We start from the raw sequence: 9,763 nt of genomic DNA, 5'->3' as shown, positions 1-9,763 counted from the left end.
ACAGTGTAAGTGGTGCCACCTCTGGGCCCTTGGTGCTGAGCTGTATAAGGAAACAGGTAGTGCAAGCCTTGTAGAGCAAACCAGTAAGCAGCACTTCCTCCAAGGCCTCTGCATCAGTTTCTGCCTCCAGATTCCTGACGTTGAGTTTTTGCCCTGAGTTTTTTCAGTGGTACTTGACCTGAGATTTCTAGGAGATAACAAACCCTTTCCTCCCCCAAGTTACCTTTGGTAATGGTTTTCTTCCATAGTGATTGAAAAGTCAGATTATTGAAAATAATTATACAGAGCGCTGTTTTAAAATCCTTTTGAGGTTGGACACATATTAAAAGGGAATGACAATGTGGAGAGACAATAAAGAAATAAAGATAACAAGTTTTATATAGTGTCAATTGCTGAGATGTTAGTGATGTGTTTGCACATGACTTCTATAAAGAATGTACATGTTGTTTATCTTTGCTTGTGATACTAATTAAGATAATGAATATATTCAAGATATCTCAATTAATTGAATATGGATTAATCTATACAGTAAATATCTCCACTTGTCTATAACAACACAGTAATTCCATGACTGGGCTATTGTATTTAATTTTCTTTGCTAAAATACAAGTTTAAACCCCTAAACAAAAGTCTGACAAATAACTATAACTGATGCCTCATTCACATTTTGAGAACTTGTAAGACTGGCTATGCATAGTAATTCTACTCAATTCTCCTTATGAGGGTGGCAAGATTTTCAATAATATATTTGTCTATGCAACAAATACGTTGAAAATCCAGGAAATGAGAAAATGAAAAAATAATTACATCTAAGGGATTCTGTATTAATTTTCTGTTTCTGCATAATTAATTGCAGTTTGACAATATTAACATTTTAAATAAGACATATATATTATAACATATTTTCTGTGGGTCAGTAGTCTGGGTTGCAAAAAGCGCCTGACATCCAAGCACGGTCCTATGCCTTTGTTAATCCTCCATGGTCAGTCTCCAGACTGTTGTAATTGAATTCTTATAGATGAGGTCTTCATTTCCTTGTTGAGAGTGACAAGGGTCTGCTGGGCGGTGGTGGCGCACGCCTTTAATCCCAGCACTCGGGAGGCAGAGGCAGGCGATCTCTGAGTTCGAGGCCAGCCTCGTCTACAAGAGCTAGTCCCAGGACAGGCTCTAAAAAAGCTGCAGAGAAACCCTGTCTCGAAAAACCAAAAAAAAAGAAAAAAAAAAAGAGTGACAAGGATCTCTCCTTGCTCTTCCAAGATGACCATGTGTCTGAACGATGGCTTTCAAATTATGATGAACTATTCAGATCATCAGAGGAATCTCACTCTCATATTTCATCTGGGAAAACTCCAATACATTTAAAGTGCACATCTTATTCAATCAAATTTACCCTGGATAATCTTAATCTTCATTAAAGCAAAGGTCAATTTATCTGGCACCTTAATCACTACTTCAGTTCCCTTGGTTTGGTTGTATAACTTAATATAGTTAGGGAAGTCAAATTCATGACCTTAACTTTATGTTCAAGGAGAAGTTATCACACATAACATGTTTACTTGAAGTAGGGAAATCTTTATTGAAGGTAAAATTTTCTTTCGTACAACATAATCCAACCACAGTTTCTCCTCCCTCCACTCCTTCCAGATAACCCCACTTCCTCCCTTCCCCAGCCCACTCTTCCTATGTCTCCCATCAGAAAAAGGCAGGCCTCCCAGACACAACAACAAAATACAACAGCACAAAATAGTCTATATAAGGCAACACAATAGGAGAAAGAGTTTCAAGAGCAGCCAAAAGATTCAAAGATACAGCTCCTCCCACAGTTAGGAGTCACACAAAACCACAAAGCTAACAGATTCGTGCAGATCCCTCCTGGGCAAATGCTTGCTGTTTCATTTTTTTGTGTGTGTGTGTGGGTCTGTAGTCACCCCTCTTAGTTGATTCAGTGGGCTGTGATCTTCTGGTGTCTTCCATCCTCCCCCTGACTCTTATAATCTTCTGTCTCATCTTCTGTGGGAGTCCCTGACCCTATGTAGATTCTCCACAAATATTTGGCTTTGGGTCTCTTGTTTCTGTTCCTATTTGCTACCAGAGGAAGCCTCTCTGCTGAAGACTGGATAAGGTACCAATCAATGAATATAAAATAATATCAGTATGAATCATTTCATTGTTTTTTAGACCAATTTTGTTTGGTTCTACTTAGGTATCTGGGCTATCCAGTTCCCAGTTCCTAGTCATTCAAGCAGTGACAGGCATGGGCTTTTCTCCTGGCATGGACCTCAAGTTAAGTGAGACAGTTGTTGGCCACTCTTACAAGCCTTGCCTGGCTACAATAAATGGCCATTTAAGATTCTTTTTTTTCCAGTTTATTTATTTTTTTATTAAAAATTGCGATCTCCTCCCTTCCTCCTCCCCCTTCCCTCCCCTCCCCTCCACCCATACCCCCACCCCCTCCCTCTCCAGGCCAAAGAGCCATCAGGGTTCTCTACACTATGTTGAGTCCAAGGTCCTCCCAACTCCCTCCAGGTCCAGGAAGGTGAGCAACCAAACTGACAAGGCTCACACAGAGCCCGTCCATGTCGTAGAGACCAAGCCCATCGCCATTGTCCTTGGCTCCTCGGTCAGCCTCCACCATCAGCCACTTTCAGAGAGTCCAATTTGGTCGCATGTTCCATCAGTCCCATTCCAAGTGGACTTGGTGGTCTACCATTAGTTCTGTCCTGCCATTTAAGATTCTATACACCCCATTACTAGGAGTTCTCATTAGTATGACCTTCATAGATTTCAGGAAGTTTCCACCACACTAAGTTTCCACACCACCCAAGAGGCCTCCAATTCTAGACTTCTCTTGCCACACTCTCCCCTTCCAACCTATGCCCCGTGCCCTTAAGGCCTACTCCTGCCCCCTCCAAACTGATCATCGATGCTCCAAACCCACCTGACCCAATTACACCAGCAAAACACATACTATTTCCCCTTCACAGGGAGAGCCATGTGTTCTCCATAGAGCCCATCTCTCTACCTAAGATAAGCACTCTGAGGTTATGGATTCTAGCTTGATTATCATTTATTGGATAGTCAATATTCACTTGTAAGTGAAGACCTTCTGGTTTCTTTTTGTTTCTGGGTCTGTGTTATCTCACTCGGGATGATTTTTTTTTCTATTTCTATCCATTTACCTGCAAATTTCATGATGCCAATTTTTGAGCAAGTTTGCAGCTCTTTCACCCATAGATGAGTGTTCTCCATGCTCCATATCCTTTCAAGCATTTGTGTTATTAATTTTGACATTCTGACATATCTAAGATGGAATCTCAAAGTAATTTTGATTTGTATATCCATAATGGCTAAGGATGCTGATTACTTCTTTAAGCATTTCTTAGTTATTGAGGATTCTCTTTTTAGATCTGTACTCCATTTTAAATTGAATTCTTTGATGTTGATATCTAGTTTCATAAATTCTTTTTATATGTTTTGGATATTTGTCATCTATTGGATGTGGAGTGAGTAGAAATCTTTTTGCATTCAATAGGCCTTTTTGTCCTATCGATGGTGCTCTTTGCCTTACAAAAGCTTTTCATTTTTATGAAGTTACATTTATTAATCATTTATCTAAGAGTCTTCACTATCAGTGTTCAGTTTAGAAAATCATCTCCTGTGCCAATGCATTCAAAGCTATTCCCCCGTTTCCCTTCTGTCAGATTTGATACATATGGACTTACATTGAGTCTTTGATTTGCTTTGACTTGACTTTGTACAGGGTGATAAATATGTATCTTTTTAAATTCTTCTACATCAAGTACTGTGTTTGATCAGCACTATTTCTTGAAGACACTGTCATTTTCCCAAATTTGTATGGTTGGCTTCTCAATTAAAAAAAAAAACATAACAACAAAACAAAAGCCATAACAAAAACCAAAACAAACAAACAAAAAAATTGTCCATAACTTTGTGGATTTATTTCAGGGTCCTTGATTCTATTCCACTGATTAATGTGTCTATTTTTAATACCAATATCAGGTGGGTTCTATTACTAAAGCTCTGTAGTACAGCTTGAAATTGGGGATGATGAGACCTCCAATCGTTCTTTTATTGTTCAGGATTTTTTTTTTCATATGTTGTTTTTCCATTTGAAGTTGAGACTTGTCTTTCAAGTTTCTATAAAATTTGTGTTGGAATTTTGATGGGAATTGCATTAAAGCTGTGGATTGCTTTTGGTAGGTTGGCCATTTTTTCTGTGATCAAGTTATCCATGATCGTGGCAGATCTTTCACGTTTCTGATGCCTTCTTCGGTTTCTTTTTTCAGAGACTTGTAGATTTTATCATGCAAGGCTTTCATTTGCTTTATTAGAGTTAGATAAAGATTTTTTATATTATTTGAGGCTATTGTGAAGAGTGTTATTTCCCTGATTTCTTTATCAGTCCATTTGTCATTTTAATATGGGAGGATTTCTAATTTTTTTGATTAATCTTATATTGAGACATGTTGCTAAGAGTGGTTTTTTATCTGTACGTGCTTCCTGGTAAGATTTTTAGTGTCACTTACATATATACTATCAAATCATCTGCCAATAATAATTCTTTGATCTATTTGATCTCCTTAGGTTGTTTTATTGTTCTCACTGTAACAGCAAGTACTATATTGAATAGGTATGGAGAGCGAGGTCAACCTTGCCATGTTCCTAATTTTAGTGAAATAGCTTTAAATTTCTCTCTATTTAATTTATAAATAAATAAATTTATATTTAATAGCTATAGGCTTGCGGTAATTTGCCTTTATTAGGTCTAGGCATATCACTTGTATCCCTAATGTTCCAAGCACTCTTTTCAAATAGAGGTGTTGGATTTTGTCCTTTCCTGCATCTAGTTTGATGATCATATGGGTTTTGTTTCTTTGCTTGTTTGTTTTTTTCATTTTCATTTTCTTTTTATTTTTTTTTGGTTTATTTATTTGGTGGATTGCATTTACTGATTTTTTATAAAGAACATATACTCATCTCTGGGATAAAGCCTACTAGATCATGGTGGATGATCTTTTTGATGTGTTCTAGTATTGGTTTAGCAAGTATTCTATTGAGTATTTTTTGCATATATATTCATATGGGAATTGATTTATAATCTCTCTTTCTTATTGAGTCTTTATGGGATTTGGAGTATTGGGGTAACTGGCCTCATAAAATGAATTGGGCAATATTCTACCTGTTACTAATTTGTGAAATAATTTAAGGGGTATTGGCACTGACTCTTCTTTCAAAGTCTGGCAGAATTCTGTGCAGAATCATCTGGTCCTGGTCTGGCTTTGTTTGGGACTCTTGTCATAACGGCTTCTATTTCCTTAAAGGGTACATGTCTATTTAAATTTTTATCTGATACTGATATAACTTTTGGTAGAGTACAGGCTTTTAAAGTATATCCTTATGATTATTTGGATTTCACCAATAATAATAATAATCTCAATATTTCTCTCCATCTTTTATTTAGCTTGGTAAAAGTTTGTCTATCTTGTTGATAGCTTCATTTCATGGATTATTTGTATTATTATCTTTGTTTCTATTTTTTGATTTCAGGCTTCAGTTTGCTATTTCTTGCTGTCTACTCTTTTTGGTGTGTTGTTGAATAATCTTTTTGTACACTGGGAAGATTTTTCACATTATTGGCTTAATAAAAAGCTGAACCACCAATAACTATGTAGGATTTTCTGGGCAGAGAGGATGCTGGGAAGAAGGTCAGAGCTGCTGACAGCAATAATGAGATGGAGAGAAAGCAGCATGGGGAGTACAGAGTAAAGGTTACCATGCCCCATATGAATGTAGATTAAAAGTTATGGTTAATTCAAGTTTAAGGCCTATAGAGTTTCAAGATTAAGCTATAACTGAGCAGGACCAGTTATATTGTATGACTACAATGCTGCCCAAAGTTCGACCGCATACATCCACTTAATAAATACATCCACCGAGAAAGCTTTTGGAAAGGTTCTAAACACACATAAAGGAGCCAAATGTGTCTTTTAGCCTCACATCTCTCATGCCAGGTGCAATACAGAGACACGTCTCCAAGCCTACGTGCTTGATCAGCCAGTGCAGCCTGAGCTTAGCCACATGTCAGGATTAAGGTTTGCTCATGCAGTCCAAAAGGTTACAGGTACATAGTAAGGCAGGTTCAGATGGAAAAATCCTCTAAATAGGATACAGTTTGTATAGGCATGAGAAAATAAATGGGTATAGACAGTCATAGAAACAATTAAATAGATAAATAAATAAATAAATAAATAAATAGTTTAATAATCATAAAGTCTTTAAAGAAAGAGTAAAGTAATAAGAAAAAGAAAAAAGGCATGTAAAGAGGGGAATACAAGACTGTGGATCCTGTATGGTATTCTGTTGTCTTTTAAGTTTTGATTGCTGATGAGCAAGCTATAACTTCTGCGAGACATTGGATAATGAAAAATGTTAAATTAAAACACCCTATGTATTTAAAACTGTCTTAAATTTTAAAAAGTCAAAAATTGTGCTACATTGTGTAAGAAAGCAGGCTGTGGAAGAAACAAGAAACAAAAGGCTGTGGATTCCTTCCAGGTTAATAGGCCAGATTGGGAAGATTCCCTAAAATTCCTGGCTACAAACATAAAGAAATAAACCTAGAGGAAAGTACAAGACATGTAAAGTATAATTTCTTAAACAAAAAACAAAGTATAATTCTGGCTGACTTACATAAAATAAACACAAGTCAATATTTGTATTGACACACACACACAAACCACCACACACATATATCTTACCTTTGAAAGTTTATGTCTTTTCAGAGCAAGGGGACCAGACAGTAATGAAAACAGATGGGCCAGATGACCTAGCCTCTCTGAGTCCCTCTGTTACAGTTCCCTCAAAGTTCTGCATGATGTTCCGAGATGCAGAGTTCCGAGTTGCAGAGGTCTGTGATGGTCCAATCTCAAGTACAACTCCAGCCAGAACTTACACTTCCCCATTTCACAGAGACTGACAACAAATGATACAGCTAGCTCTTCCAGGACCATTGTCTTAATTTCCTTAGGTTCCCCCAAAGACGTCAGCACCCTCAGAGAATAGGAAGCAATCTAGAGAACACAACACCCATATTCCCAAGAGATAGGATAGATAGTTGGATCATTTATTGGGTTATGGGCATTTATCATCATGTAAGGGGATTTCTTACAAATTGTTATTAGTCATAGGTAAAAATACTGAACAAAAAAGATTAGATACAGGGATCTCTTTCTGAAGAAAAAACGTGGGAATACAGTATAAAGATGATGAGATAAAGGGATAGATTGTACAGTCTACTTATGAAGAACCCTAATCTACCTGTGTAAGGTACTCACAATAAAGCAGTCCCCAGCCTACAGCAATTGAGCACTCACAAGGGTGTATCTAATAATGATCACCCGTGTTTGCTCTATTAAAGAACATTCATGAACATTAACCCAGAGGCTCATGGGAAAAATGGTTATTGATTTAAATGATTTTTATTGTCATTTATGTACCAATGTTAATGTTAATTTATAAAATTTGGAAACTTAACTGTAGTGAATAAGCTTACAAGTATCACGAATTACTGGCCAAAATGTAATTATTCAACCAAGATGATATTTAACGATCTGCTAGAAAAAGAGAGATACAGTTTGCTTTCAAACAAAGGCTCTCATAAGGCATGAATAATATAACCAAGAACAAAAATAAGGCAGAATATTGACTTGAGATATTCAAGGAACCCAATGACATAAAAATGTTTTTCCCTTGTAAGTTTCAAAATATTTCTCTGTGATCAATGAACTACATTTTTTTCCAAGATAGTTTTACTATAAATTCAATAATGAAGTTTCCAGTGCTCAGCGGCATGAGCGACAGGCCAGACCAAGCAGAGCCACACAATCAGTTTCCCTTTCTCTTCCTCTCATTTAACTCAGTGAGGCAGGGGGTTCACTGCATTTTAAAAGTAGTTACCAGTCACCATTAAGCACAAACACTTCTATTTTCTCTTCTTCAACAGTTTGTGCTCTTTAGAAGCAGAGGTCTAGAAAGTTTCATAGGGGAACAGAATCAATAGAATTAAATGCATAAAATCTATACTGTGAAATAGAGCCTCGGCCTTATGCATCTGCCTGTCTTACTTAAGATGATAACCAACCAGTACAGCATATTCATTTCAATATTGGTAGTATTTTGGATCCACCAACCCGGTGCAGAAGATCTATTCTACAAGAACAAAAAAATATTTATTGGTGCCTATTAGAATTATATATCAAACCATACTAGATTTTAAAGTTATTACAAATTATAGTATTATAATTTAGTATTAACTAATAATTATAATATTAACTAATAATTATAGTATTAACTAATTTTTATAATATTAAGTTTGGTATTAGAAAGATTTGACTGCAATAAAAATAAAAACAAACTAGGAAAGGCATATTTAGTTATCATTAAGAGAACTAATTTGTTTAAAAGTATACCATAGTTTTTCCATGTAGGATACTTATTTTTGTTTCATTAGATTAATTTTTTCATAATCTTTATGGACACATAGGCATAGTTAAGCTTGCTAAAAAGAAAAACATAAATGGATGTTTAATAATCTCTTTTATGAATTCTAAATTATAATAAACACAATAAAGCATTTGTCATATATATATACATATATATATATATATGAATTAATAGCACAATGCTTTGGATTAAAATTAGTTTAATTAGAGTTATACAACTGACTTCCTAGACACATTATCTTGTACATCACTCTTTATTTACATTTTCCACTTCACCCTCAAAAAATTCCTTTTATCAGCAACAGATATATTAATATATGGAACTATCCAATGTACAGTAAGTTTTCAAAAGGTTTCAGAAATTTTGTGAACATATTTCTACAGAACTCTAGTCATTTTCCAAGCATTTAAAGTGGCAGAAAATTTATCTTTTATGAATGATGCCCTGGATTCAATAGCTAACAACAACAACAAAATAATTATGGTCATCTATTTGTTTGAAAACTTAGTTTCAAGATAAAATACCTTAATAGATTATGAATATCGATCTGTTGTTTCACATTCATCTTATTAAAATGCTTTAAATAATCAAAACAAAGTCATAGAAGATAGTTTTGATATAAGCTTATAATATGTTATGATTACTTGTGAACAATGAAATGTTTCCAAAGTAATTGACATGAATTTCAAAAATGAGAAGAGAAATTAGAGTCACTAAATGACTAAGTGGTTTCCTGTCACATCCCTTCACACGTCACTAGGCGGGGCAAATGGAATTTAGTGTACCAGCAGAATGCAACAGAAACCTTGAACCCTTAGGAGACTAAATTGCTTTTTTCTTATATTTTCTTATATCATATAATACTTTAACATCTGGAAATGCTTAAGGGTGTCATAAAGTCTGAACATGACCCACACAAATCCTTTATAAAATAATTTTCCGACATAGAAACTGGAAACATTGAGGTCTCTCTGAAGGGTAACAGATCAGAGGCAACATGAAGTGAACCAACTGTAATCATTTTTCCAGTGACTTGACCACGAAAAGACAGCCAGCGACATAGGGTTTTCCTTTCCCAGGTACAGCCAAGTCAGTTATCTTCAGGGCAAATATGGAAACCACTCAGTATATTTAGGCATGAGCAAATATCATTCTCCAATAGATCACCACCATTTTTTTTTCCTTTTAACCCTTTCCTTAATTTCTCTAGTAGCATTGTTTCCTTTGGTGCGAAAATCTG

The sequence above is a fragment of the Arvicola amphibius genome, chromosome 17 (assembly GCF_903992535.2).
Source record: "Arvicola amphibius chromosome 17, mArvAmp1.2, whole genome shotgun sequence".
In the NCBI taxonomy this organism is placed as follows: Eukaryota; Metazoa; Chordata; class Mammalia; order Rodentia; family Cricetidae; genus Arvicola; species Arvicola amphibius.
This window is presented reverse-complemented; position numbering follows the sequence as displayed.